Raw genomic sequence first — 13,977 nt, forward strand, 5'->3', positions numbered from 1 at the left:
GCTAGAATAAGTGGCACATGCTGCAGATACAAAGTTACAATACAACTCTAGCAGATTCTGCAATAAAAGGTTATGTGCTATGACAGCAAAACAAGACGGTTGCGAGTTTGGGGGGGATGAGGGGCACACACTTCTGCATCGGCACTCGCACAGGACCGCAGCCTTCACTTTTAACCTTCTCCGCACCGTGGGATTTTTTCTGTTTTAATGCGAGAAACTCATCTAATCGGACTTTCCGCAACTGCAGAGCGGCGGAAACCCAGCTGTCAGGCCGTAGCGCAGCCCGCGCCTCCCGCAGAGGTGTCTCGCCGCCGCCCCAGCCCCACCGCGCCGAAGGGCTGCCGGAGCCCCGCGGTCACCTCCCCGCGGGGGACTGCCCGTCCCGCAGCCCGCCCCAGCCCCGGCAGCCCCGGCCACCCCGGCAGGGGGGCGCCGCCGGCGGCAGCGCCATCCCCGGGCCCGGCGCCGCCCCCGTTACGTACCGGCGGGCCGCTCCAGGAGCGGGAGCGCGTCCGGCCCTGGCGCGGCGCCGCGCGGCCCCGCAGCTCTCCCGCCGCGGCACAGGGGGCGGTAACGGCGGCGGGGCCGCCCCGGGGCGGCGATACCCGGATCGAGGGGGACTGGCCTCCGCCACAGCCGCCAGCAGGGCCGCCCGGGTGACGGGCCGCTGCGCTGTGGAGGAGGGGGCCGGGCCGGGCCGCCCTGTGGCCTTGGCAGCCCCAGAGCGGACGGGCGGGCGGACGTCTGGCCGGGGCCGGGGACGGGGCCGGGGCCGGGGCCTCCGGCTGTGAGCCCGGGTGGGCCGCAGCTCTGTGAATCCCGCCGGGCGGTGCTGCTAGGGGGCGCCCGCTGCACCTGCTTCAGACATTGCTCCAATACGCTGTTCGAGTGCAAATTTACCTGTTCGTGTGTCTCTCTTCAGTCTGTTGGCTACTTGTTTTCACTAAGTTAACCTTTGCTACTTCTAGGCCTTAGAGAAACAGTATTTCCACTGCATTAGTGGAGACCTGAAGCTGCAAAATCATGGAGAACTCCCATCCAGTTGCCAGGAAGAGGAGCAGTCCTGGCACAAAAGCTTCATTGCAATCTTAGCCATCTAAGGGCCCAAAGCTGATTTTACCAAAGTCCATTATAGATTGCCCAAAGTCATGAAGCAACTTGGGTTTAACAGGGTGCAGGAGGTATTGCTCCTGCATCCCATCTGAGACACAGCTTTTACCAGTGAGGCTCACAAGACTCTCCTTTATTCCATATTTCTTCCTGGATCTGCCCCCTGTGCCTCCTGTTTCTGGCCTTGAATGGAAGAAGGATCACCACAGACAACCTGCTGTGCCCATTCGTCTTCCTGAAGGCTTCTGGAGGGTGCCTGTGCACAGAATCCTGCCAGAATTTAAAAGCATAAAACTCATGTTCTTCTGCGTGAGGGCTCAAGAAAACCATTATGGAAACCACTGCATCTGTGCAATGAAAGAAACTGCTCTTCAACAGTTGGAATTTTCCTCAGCCATATCATTCAGAAACAAAGGAACACAATGTAGTTCTTAAAAAACATTCTAATTACCTTTAAAAAGTGAACAAAGTGCTGTTAAAAAAAAAAGGCACCTTAAAGGGGTACCAAGAGCTCAAGAATTTTCAGTCTTACTGCAAATTAGCAAATGTAAATCAGTCTAATATCTGTTTATCTTCAAACAAAGACTTCCTTTAAAATAACTACAGCTGCTAACTAGTTCTCCATTAAGAACCTGAGGATGAAACTAGCCTTACCTGAGACCAAACTACAACCTGAGAGAAAGGTAGAACTTTGTTAAGATGGAAAAATAAATACTGTTTCAGTATTCTACAGTTTTCCTAGTTACAAAAAAAGTATAATCTGCTCATATGTTTGTAATTCGAGATTTTTAAACTGAGGATGGTAATCTCTTCAATTTTACGGAAACTTCACTAAAAATTATTTTAAAGAACAAATTTCACTATAAGTAATTGTTTTAAGTTACATAATCCATCAGTGTTTTAAAATGGAACAGGACTACATGAATTTCCATGCTGATGGTATTTAAAATATTCAGGAACAGTAACAAAAATTGGTTGGAGAACCTTGATTTTTATTTTCTCTTTTCAATATAATCTGCCAAAAATCTTTCTATAAGCCAACTAAAACAGGAAAGGATTTTAAAAAGATAATTAATCGAGGACAAACACAGCACAAAGCTGAAACAAAAGATTATAGATGCAAAAACCTAAGTGAGTTTTTTCAAAGATTTTCCAAAGTGGCTATCTCAGGCTGCAGGCCTTAGACAACTGGCTGGTTTTCAAAAATAATGGCCCAGGAGATCTGCTGTCTACAACTGCCTGGATGCGTAGCAACTGTGAAAATCAGGTCACCTGTCTGGTCCCAAACTCCTTATTTGCTTTTCACCTGTGGCCATTTTACCCAGGCAGAGCAGCATGGAAGCATAGAACTTATTGCATGCATGTAGAAACCTCCCAGAACACAACAGCTTTCCAAGCCGGGGAACTAAACATGAATTTACCTAGATTTGGCACAATTAAATTGGCCTAAATCTGATGTATGTTTTAAAAAACTGAAAGGAACTATTCTTAGAAAAGTGCTGTTCTTCTGCATGTGGATTTTTTTCCTAGTTCAAAAGAAACTTTGTATCTGAAGTCCTAAAAAACATGCAAGTCCAGACCACCATCTGTTATAAAATGGTTAGCCCCGTGTATTTTTAGTATTTTGAGTGTATTTTTAGCCTTGGTTCCTAAGAAGACAAAGCTTGTGTCCCCAGGTTGTCCATGTGCTGTCCTTCTGTCAGGCAATAGCATGACACTTTCTCCACCCAGTACTAGCTCCTGAACCTGTAGCTTCATTTCAGCCAATTTTGACAGAAGAAAGATGTCAAGATACTGAAGTTCCAACAAGTTTCATGAAGGTCAGCAGCTCTGGGGTGGTAAGACCCTGTGAACATCCTGCCTCCCTCCACCCCTGGCCCCAGGCAGATGTTTGGGGATGAGCTCAGCTGACCAGAGCTGCAGTGCTGACACACCTGCATAAGGCACCAGCCTTCTTACAGCACTATTTGTGTAAAACCAGGCCATGTAGTTTAACTGATCTTTTGGGAAATTTTGAACTTGGACAGTATTTTTGTATCATATTAGAAAAGTTAGCTTATTATTGAGCAATTGTTTTCAACGGGTGAGAGAACCATTACATTGTAAGTAATGGATGCATGCTATTTCCAGCCAAGATGTAGCTTAATTTACCAGTGTTTTCATTTCCGTATGGAAGGCGTTGGTATTTTACAACTGACATAAAATTCTTTAGCTGTAATTCTTCTGTAAATTTTCTTTTGTGGTATGCTGTTCTTTCTGAAATGCCCCCCCAACTAGAGATTAATCTACTGCTTGTAACAAATAGAGAAACTTTTAATGTGTTAGTAACACTTCATACTTACTACTTCAGCAGTTGTCTTGTAAGCATATAATCAAACCTTGTTAATAAATCACCAAATATTGTGAAAGCTTAAATACCTTTGACCAGACTTGCAACCAGCCTGCCAGAAGTCCTACTGTTCTGTCAAGTTGTATTGAATTCTTCTGAATCTTTTGCTATAAAAATAAAACAAAATTATATCTTACCTCATAGGGAGGGGAAGCATTCACTGTCAGACTTGTCAATATTCTCTGCTGCTCTTGCCCTGAACAATCGTCCAGTGTCCTTAATGAAAAATTAATAAATTGGAGTTAAAAGGAGATGGGTAATAGCACACTGATCTCTTCTGTTTTCTTCAAATAAAGATATACTGCTTAGCGTAGTTCCCAGAGAAGAACAGTTATTGTAGCTGCGCTGTCTTCATGTCTGTGTGTGTGCAAGTGTAACTGTACCTCTGCATCCTCTCCAGTATTTTTGAATCTTTGGCCAATCTCAGTAAAATTCAACAGAGAAATTAACTTCTGTCAAGTTTCTTTGAATTAGTTGATCTTTTAAAGGAGAAAGACCTGAAGTAGTGCCCCCACTATGTGGAAGATTGCTCACCCCTCGTTACACAACTGAGAATCCACACAGGAGAAAAGCATTTTGCAAGAACAGGAAAAGCTAAAGCAGAGCTTACATTTTATTAGATGTGAAGGAATTGAACTACAAGATATAACCTGATAGGAAACCTGGCTTCATTAGTTCAACTGCACACACAACCAACTGTTTATTTATTTAGTGTGTTGATAGGATCCAGTGCTGCAATTTCAGCTAAGTACAAATGGTCACTGATGCCATGGCATTAAAAAAAAAAAAAGAAGTACACGCCGTTCCTGCTTCTTTGTGTTTGTCTTTGTCTCACCAGGAAGCTCAAGGACATTATCAAATATATTTATGCAAGCTATGTTAATTTTTTAGGCCAAGGTACATGATTAAATTTTCTTGATGTAAGAGGTGAGAGTTGGCAGCCCAAAAGAGTTTGTGTATGTTGCGTTGACAATAATAGGAATAAGTACTCAAGGCTCCATTAGGTGTAATTCCACAGCACTGCTGGCTTCCTTCACAAATAGAAATGGTCCTGGGAGTGCCTGGGTATACTCCAAAGAGGAAAAATATACGAACAGTCATAAAAAACATAAGAAAAGAGGATGTGTGTATAAAAGTATATTTTACATATATATGTATATATTCCTTGGGAGTCAAAACTCAACAAGAGTTAAACTCTTTGTAAATATATGTGTGTGTGCACACATGCATTCCACATCACCTAATGTATTTTCTTCTATTTAATGAGAAGTGATTCTTTTTTCAGCTTCCCTATTAATATGCAATTTCAGAGCATATTAAAGTATTTTAAAGACTTTTACTGTTTCCACCTGCAAATGGCAGAGTGCCCCTTCCTGAACTCCACAGATCAGTTCTTCCAGTAAATATCACCTAATACATGGCCCTAGAATGTCTGCAATTTCACATTAAAAAAAAAACCTTCATACAGGTGATGTGGTGTATTCTTCCATCATTTCTGCCCCTGTTCTGTACTAACACTTGTGAGCTTATAAAAAATTTCCCTTCTGATTTTAACTTTCCATCTAGGCCACTAAGGCTATGTGTACATTAGCAAACAGTGGGGACCGACAGGCATGCATCTGTAGGCAAAACAGTTGGTGCTGAGGCCATGACATCCATGCTGTGCCCTGGGTTAACTTTTGACTAACTCTAGTCTGCAGGGGCTGCTTGCCCATTTGCGGTGGCAGTGCCTTGGGTGTGCTTCTGCAATGGATCTGCCCAAAGTACAGCTCGTGAGCCCCAAGCCTGCTCCACGGGGTGAAGCAAAGCTTGCCACACTGGGACGATTGGGAGATTTGCCTCAGAAGTGCACACCTAACCCAACCCAAATCATTACTCTATACATACATATTTACACTAGGAGGTTTAGGTGTGGGTTACACAATTATTCAGGTAGGACAGAGTGTATGCAGGGCGGGAGGTCACCTACCCCTGGCAGTTACTGTGTGCTGGCAAAGTGGTTCCTCCTTCATTGTAGGATCATTTTTGGACAATGACAATTGATAAATGCAACAAAAAGCATGAGGAAAAGTGGTGAAACCAGGAGAGTTAAAGGGAAGCAGAAAGAAACTCCTAATCAGTTCTAAGATTTTTGCTATGTACAATAACAAGACAGGATTTCTACTGTATTCAATGCACACACACACTCACACAAATATATTTACATACACAGCATTTTAGTTTCACAGATTGTTTCAAGTCCCCTGATGTGCTTTTTCAGCAGGAGACAAGTCTGTTAAAGTAAAATGCAAATGTAGATTTTATTATTTTAATTGCTGTTTGCACTCAGTGCTGGTGTTTAAGAAACTTTTCCTCTGATTTTGAGCTGCAGATTCTTGAAGACTAAAAAATAAATATACCAGGCAGCCTTTCTGAATTTTGGTGAGATGGGCTCACAAGCCTCTTGCTCATTCATAGTTCTAGTGCTGCTACCTTGTGGGAAAAAAAGGCTGCAGCAATTTCAACACCAAGTTAGCCCTCTTGTAAAAGACGGTGTTAAGATCAATTGTCAAAAATGTAATGATGGCCTGTTAAATGTTTGCATGTTTTTGTTGGGTTTTTTTTTTCTGATTTAGAAATATTTCACCCAGCCCGTGTTAGTGTGATTAAACCAGGAGGTTATACAGGGAATCATTATTCAGTGTGGTCCAGACTGAGACTGGGGTTCTTTGACTGCCTAGAATTTTGTACTGTATTTTAGCAGAAATGAGAAAATCCCTCCCAGTACATTCTGGAGTATAAGCAGTACTGCTGGCTGTGAAAGCAGTCAAAATGTTTGTTCTATTGCCGCTTCTTATAGACCCTATTTAAAGCTCTGCACGGTTACTCAATATGTAGTTTTGAAAATCCAACTCTAATGAACAGCTAGAAAAGCATCTCACGCAACATTACACTATTTCTCTTAGGCAGATTTTTGGTCAGACTAGTTGTTTTAGAAGCATGTTCATTGGCATGTGCTTTTATATTCAAACTGAAATGCCAGTTATTTCTGAGAACCACAGAGTAAGATTCCAGCCTTAAGAAGACATTGTACCAACAATTGAAACATGTTTTTCTGTTTTCTTGTTTTGTTTTCCAATTTTCAAATGCAGATGCAAATACAGATTTGAATGTCAACAGGCACATCAAACACTTGATACACTTCTATTGCACACTGATATAATCCACTTCAGCAAGTTACTAAGCGGTTTTTCAAGACCATCCATGTCATAAAGGAGGTACTCTGTGTTTTACTGAATAGCCTTGGGTTGGGAAAGTGGGACTTAAGCAAGCAAAACACCTAGAAAAGGCAAAGACAGAAATGGAGCAGCTTGCCCCAGAGCTGGCAAAATGAAAAATAATGTCAAAGCAATCTGATTAAGTTGTTTTCACTTCAATGGGATTGTGTCGGTCCCTTTTTAAATAGAATGGGAGTGTAAAGGTTGGTTTGGTCTTACAGTTATTTCAAAGGCAAGAAAACAATTTCCAGAAGTATTATAATGGCAAAATATGGTACGGCTTCCAGATGCAAAACAATCCTTTTTGACACTTCTATTTAAAAAAAAAAATTTAAAATGTTTTTAAAGGAGTCTATAGATCTGCATTCCTCACACAACTGGAAGTCCTACTGAGAAAGACGAAATCTAGTACTACAGTCTGAACAAGTCTTGATACACATCAAGAGTTGCTCTGAAGAGCCAACAGTGTGTGAGGCAGCAAAGGATGTAGATAAGTTATCAATTTCACTATTTTGCATCAGATCCTGATTCAAAAATGCAGAAAGAATGCAGTGTTCTCCCAAATGAGGGTGCAAATGGAATTTTTAAATGTGCAGAATAGGAAATCTGTTTGATCTCAGGTACTCTCTACTCATTTGTGTTAGGCTGCAGACTAATGTTGGATAACAACATTTAAATCTTCCTTGATATTTTTATCAAAACCAGCATCATGCCAGTATTAAGTGTCATGATGCAATTATCCCTTTGGGCCATGATGTTTGGAACTACTGATGAGGACTTGCAAGTGGGAGTTTGGAGGGCAAGGTGGGGCTGCACAGCAATGAGCAGCACCAGGCTGGGAAGGCCGGGGCACAAGGCAGGTACTGGTTGGCTCCAAGGCAATGCATGTGTCAAATGCCTCCCCATAACCAGCCATGGTTCCTTCCATCCCTGACAGACAACCTTTTGCAGGGCTAGTTTGAGGCACACGTAGCCCACATGATTTCCCCGAGGCCACACAGCGCCCTGGGGATGACACCTGTCTCACAACCACACCGCACCCTGCCACTTGCCACTGTCCCTTCGCTCAAAACTCTGCCACCACCAAAACGCACAGCGGCCAGCTCCTGCCAAGGGATGCTATGAGCGATCAGGGCCTGGCTGGTGAGCCAAGCATGGGGGGCAAGGCTGCTACCCACACGCTGTGGGGGGAGGCAGGGAGAAGGGGTACCCATCCTAAAGCACACACTTGGTATAAAAGCAAATTGGTGCATGCTAGCTGTGGGCAGGCACAGCCTGGAAATGAGAACTATCAGAGGAGCTGGGTTACAAAACAGCCTTGCAATGAAGTGTGAAATGCAGCAACACTGCCTGGTTTTTGTAACGTGCCTCCCTGAGACAGCAGGGGACAGGAGCCCGTGGCCCTCGGGTCCCTTTCTAGTTCCACACCATATATTGCGCTATACATACCGTCTGTGCTTCCAGGGCAGGAGGAGCACGGAGCCCCCCATGGTTCCCCAGCTGCCCGAGTCTCTCCCCGCACACAACAGGCGGCTGCTCTCGGAAACGCTCTGGGCCCGAGAAGGGACTCGCCCTGCTCGCACTGACATGGCCGCAAGGCCACTTAGAAGTGACACGGGCTATTATTACCCGAGAGAAATCGCCCTCCCGCCTCCCCTCGGGGGGCCCTGAGGACGCGGCCGAGCCGCAACGGCCCCACTGGGTGGCGCGCGAGCGCCGCCGCCCAACGCCTGTCGGGACGGGGGAGGAGGCGGCCGCCGTCCCTCACGGAGCCCGGCGGGGCCCCAGGGCCGCCCGCCCGCGGCCTGCGGGCCGGGCGAGCGGGGAGGCAGTGTCCCGCGCCCTAGGGGCAGTCCCGCGGCCTGGGCGCTTTCCTGGAGGTTCCCCGCGGCTCCCGCCGAGGCCGGCCCGAGCAGCCCCGCTGTGCGGCGCCGTCTTAATAAAACCGTCGGTGCGCGGGGGACGCCGCGGTGGGGCGAGGGGGCTCCGTTCTTGTGGGGGCGAGAAGGGCCGGTGATGTCCCTGGAAACGAGCCTGTTTGTAATGAAGGAAAAGTGCACGCGCACACAGCCCTTCCCCAGCGTTCCTCACTTGTCCGGGTGCTTTGTGGTGCATTTTTTTGGGGGGAAGGGGGGCAAATGCAGTGGCGGCGTGCCTCGGGTTCCTGCTGCCCCGGCGATAAAGAAGAAGCCTCACGCCAGAGTCCCGTCGTGTGAGATCCCTGGTCAAACCCGACGGGACCGGGCTGAGGTACTCATTTGTTGTTGGGTTTTTGTGGCCGGCTGCAGGTCCGGCTGTGAAATCTTCCTGCAAGCGGCCCACGAGCAGCGGTGGCATCCGTGGTGCCCAGCGGCGGGGAAGGCTGGGGGTCATGTGGTGCCTGCTGATCGGTTTGCTCCTACCTTGGGTGGATCTGGGAGCCCGGCTTTTACAATTTTGGCCTCAGGAGATTGAGATAGGAACAAACAGCCATGTTAGGCTTTGGTTTTCACTAGTTTTATCTAAGAAGAGGGAAGATCTGAAGTCTGGAAAAAGGAAAACAGAATGAGGGAGAAGAACAGTCAGTGGAAAATGAAGCTGCTTGGACAACAGCTTGCTGCCATCCAAAGCAGGTGTCCTATTTTTCCCTGTGCTTTTACACCCTCCCTTGCACCAAATCCAGTGTTCACTAGGTGGCTCAGCTCACTGACTTGGCTGAAAACCTCTTTTTTGTTGAGTTAATTTTCTGCCAGATTGGTGGGTTGAATCAGCTCAGGGCAGAGCCCGGTGTGAGAAAAGATGCAGGAGCACATGGCCAAGAGGTGTAGGAAAAAGGTGACTGACTTGACTTATCTCATGGAAGCTCACCCTGAGAGTGCACCACTAAGTGGGACTGTTGTAGTAAGTGCAAGATACAAATAGAGAAAGGAAAGACAGCACTTAACTGCCTGTATCCTGTTTCTGTAACCAGGAGGAGAGTAACAGGTATCTCAGGGACTAGTTAAGAGAGCAGGAGAAATCTTTGTGGTATTTGTACTTGTTTCTAGTGTAGATCTGAACTAGAGTAATTCTCATGGTGTGGCTCTGTGTAAGTTGACCCTTAATGAAAAAGATTCAGCTCAGAGCATTGTGTCCTTCGAGTCTTAGGAAAAAGATGTCAAAGAGAAATGGAAGCAGCAGAACAGATGCTGAGAAGAAAAGTGGAATAATTGCAAGTAAAAACTGGAAGTAAAAGCAAAGAAGCAAGAAATAAAGGAAGGCAGACAAAGTCTGTAAAATTTTAAATGCCAAGAGAGCTTGTCTCTGCAACAGACGTGACCATGACCTGGGTTCCTTCCTCCTGAATTTAAGTCTGTAACCAGGGTACATAGATATAGGCTTTCTGTGACTTCTGTGGAGTGAAAAGCCCCTTCAAAGGGGAACAGATCTTCAAGTTGGATATCAGTAGTTGCCTGTCTGCTTCAGGCTGTAGACTGCTGAGTCTTGCTCTTACGTGCCGAGGGTATACTGACCTCTGCCTATTACAAGACATCCATGTCATGGAAATTATTTGAGACAGATATTGGATTTTGTTATCTGGGAGGCCAGCCCATGTAATCATCACTGTCCCTTTGGTCTTAAAAAGGGTGACTTTAGTTTCAACCTTTGGCAAGATGTCCTGCAATCTATTTTGAACTGAAACAGGAGGATGAGCAGGAAATCACAAAGCTGTGATAGCTTCCCTGCTTATCTTGGCTGCCTTCTCCTGAAGAGTTGTACGGAACAGCAGTCTGGTGCAGCAAAGAAGCTTGACCAGTATTTCTAAACAAACATGGGTTTCTCAGTGCATTTTTTCTTATCTACATCTTTTTTTAATATATACTTTAATCTCTTTGAGGCAATGGCAGTTTTTATCTGTGATGGCTCTAGGACCATAGTCAGTGTTTAACAGTAAAGCATAATAAAAATTAGCTCAAACCGAGCTGGAAAGCAGCATCATTATAGGCACTTTAGTTTAAAAAGTCAAGTTACTACTTAGATTCTAGTTCATTTTCTTTGTAATATCTACTTCTAAATACCATGAGAAGGTGAAAAACATGCAGTAAGCACAAGCTTCATATTTTCATCATGTTTCACTTTCTAATATATGGAAAAGAGTAGTACATGGAGAGTTGCAATGTAAAGAAATAACATGATAACTGATTTGTTGCTTAAGCTGAGCAAGCAAAGTCACAGTAACACTTTAACAATATTACTCATCAGGAGCAATGTCCTGATTCATTTTAAGAGCCTGGCTTCAGTGGTAGTAGTTTTGGACCCAGTAATTTCGGTAGTTCTGCGTACTTCAGATAGACACCATTGTCCAGCTTGCTATAAATGCATTTCAGTCAGCTAAGGTAACAAGTGCAAGTTATTAAACAACTGGGTGTTTAATAAAAAAAGCATATACTCCTTTGTGGAAAAAAATAGCAGGAGAATTCACTTTCCTCTTAGATTCAAAGAATATTGACCAGGACTAGGACTCTAATAAGAAGCAGAACCTTTTATCAGAGGACTACAATGTTGCATAAAACCCTTTATTTAAAGTCCCTGGCAAGGCAAGCGCACTGTTTTGGCGGTCACACTAGAGTGAATACGCATACTTAATTCTGGAGGGAATATCTGACATTTCAGAAGTGTATTCGTGGTTGGGTTGTGGCAGCCAGGACTGCAGACCCGCCGTAATGCCAGGTCTCCCAGGGCCCTGCGCCTTCCCTCTTCGAGGCTCTCTGGGCCTTTTTGCTTTTCTCATTTGGAGCAGCAGTAGCAACACAGAGCAGAGCCGGCTGGAAATTTCTGACAGAAAATTTCTCCATTGGGAAAAAAAAAACCCTGTAATTGACAGGTTTCTGAGCAGCACGTTGGCTCTGACAGAAGCCAGGCAGGATCCCAAGCTGCCTGCTTCCCCTGCAGGCTTACTTGGCTTTCCCTATCAGCAGTTTGCATGCTTTCTGGGCTTCTTGACAGCTCAATAGGGAAGCTACCATGGCTCAGGGAGCCTGTCAGCCTGAGAGGTGGGGCCAGGATCAAGCCCACATTTCAATTGTAATCCCATTTTGGATGGATAGGCTTTTCCAGAAATGTGGGAGAGAAATTGTGGTTCTCCAGGGCTCCAGTGAAGGAAAGAGCAGACGATCTATTCCAGAAGCGCCTGAGGCCATACCAACAGCAGAAAGAGCATCCATCCTTCTCCAACCCAGAAGCAGCAACAAGATAAGGTGCTCTAAGGAAAAAGGAGGCATCCTCTCTTCCCTTTTTGAGATGCAGCGGCAGAAGGAACCCATCAACTTTTAATCACTCCCATCAGCTGCATGGGACTATCGCTGCTGCTGTGCTTTTCCATTCCTGGCACATAACATTTTCCATGGGGATACAGTTAACGGACATTTAACCTAGGCCAGTGAGTGAGGGGAGGAAACACAGTGGGTGATTCATAGTTCTCAATTACTCTTCTCAGGCTGAGAAAGGCACTAGCGCACCCTGGCTGCTAGCTCAGCGGTGCTTAGGTCCTGTTTGAAACTCTCCTTTATAACTACTAGGCTTCTATAGTTTTTAAGCAAGCAGTGAAATGCTCAACAACCGTTTGGCATGAATATTTTTAGGCTCTCTACCTGTTAGTAGCCATTCTTCAATATAGCTCTGAGCATGTATATTTCCTTTACAATAAATGCAACATAATAGATTAGCCAGACAACACATGGTGATTCTGCTTCTCTTCAGTGTAGGTTAGAAACTGTTCTACAGTGAATTTAACTTAAGCTTAGAACACCCTGTGTCACATAGACTTCAGAACAGCTCACATCCTGAAGTCTTTATTCAGGCCCTGATTAAATGAATTGCACAAGCATAAATCTAACACACACCATGGCTTGGTGAATTGAAGTCCCAAGTCTTGCTCAAGCAAACTATTCAGGGAAGTTAAAACTGGGCTGCAGCTTTTAATCTGTTGTTTCAAGTCAGAATCCTTACACCTGTGAATAAAGCCTATTATCACTTTCTCTTTTCATACCTTTTAGTTCTTTTCAGTTTTTCAGAGTCATCTGTAATTTATTTTCCCAACTACAGGTATTTGTAGAAGCAAATAGAGCAGGATAGCCTTGTAAGACATCTGGTCAAGAGGCAGAATTAAACTTGTCACAACTAAGTGATTTGCCATAAAATAGTGAAAAACACATTAATCTTTCACTGGTTCCATTTTAGGTTGTGAGAAGAGAGGTGAATATTTTTTTTAAATATGTCTTCTATACACAATGCCAGAAGGTTAAACATGCATTTTCTTCTTTGTAAGCAAGTCCAACCTTCTGGCTACAGTCCAGCAGATGTTTTTCTTTGTCCATTAAGGCAATCTCCTACACAGTTTGCCAGGGGAGGATGAAATTCCTCAAGCTGTGTTATAAACATTCATCACTGAAATCACAGTCCTAATAACAAGAACAGCAGACAAAATTTAAGACAGCTCTACACTGGGTGTGCTTTACAGATGGAGACTATAGAATCAGGAGTAAACCAGTAAAGCCGAAGATCAAATAAGCCACTGTGAAAAGATTAAACAAGACAATTTTCCATCACTAAGAGTTTTGAGGCTCAGTGAAAGTAGGAAAAACCTGATTCTGTCACTCCAAACACAAGACAAAGCAATACTTAGATGTCAAAGGAAAGAGTCTGAGAAACGATTTTTTTTTCTCTTTTGAAAAGTCTTGGTTCTTCCCTGTAGCAGTACTTGACAGAGACAACCTGCGAGTATTTCAAAGCCACATAGACTGTATTTTCTTTCCTGGACAACCTTTTTAAGAGCTCTAAGGAATCCCCCTGTTGTTCTTCTGTTTTTCTCTTGCTCAGGTTCATTCCTCTTGAATAAAGTCTCTAGAGATGACAGCTGAAATCAGGGTCCTGTCGAGACCATGGCACTCAGTGGGGCAGCACTGATTTTAACTTGGCCTGCAGCTCACCGTGGAGCTGAAAACGGGCCGTGTTGACAGCAGTGCCCGCAGGCTTCTGGTCAGGGAGGCTCTCTTTATCGGCTCACCTTCCTGTCTTCCTTTTCAGCTGCAATTTACTCCCTTCTCTGCCAGTCTCCCTAATTAGTGCAGAGGATTTGTTTGTGTATAGCCCTAATAAATCGTAATCACCTTAGATATAGCGCTTCCCCAGGCTCAGACCTTTTGCTCTCCAACCATGTGCCGTGCCAAGTACTGGGTGGGAGGACTGGGCAAGGATTTCCTA

The 13,977-nt window shown here is 44.8% G+C and overlaps 1 protein-coding gene across 3 annotated transcripts in view; it reads right to left on the reverse strand.

The window, feature by feature from the left end:
* Positions 1-563, reverse strand: part of RMDN2 (regulator of microtubule dynamics 2) — a 115,714-nt gene extending 115,151 nt beyond the window's left edge. For all 3 annotated transcript variants that reach the window (XM_075496093.1, XM_075496094.1, XM_075496091.1), the window contains exon 1: positions 483-563. The gene's annotated coding sequence lies outside the window, so the exon portion shown is untranslated. The remainder of the gene's footprint in view (positions 1-482) is intronic.
* Positions 564-13,977: the final 13,414 nt, after the last annotated feature.

Source organism: Mycteria americana, chromosome 3, assembly GCF_035582795.1.
Source record: "Mycteria americana isolate JAX WOST 10 ecotype Jacksonville Zoo and Gardens chromosome 3, USCA_MyAme_1.0, whole genome shotgun sequence".
NCBI classification, from domain to species: Eukaryota; Metazoa; Chordata; class Aves; order Ciconiiformes; family Ciconiidae; genus Mycteria; species Mycteria americana.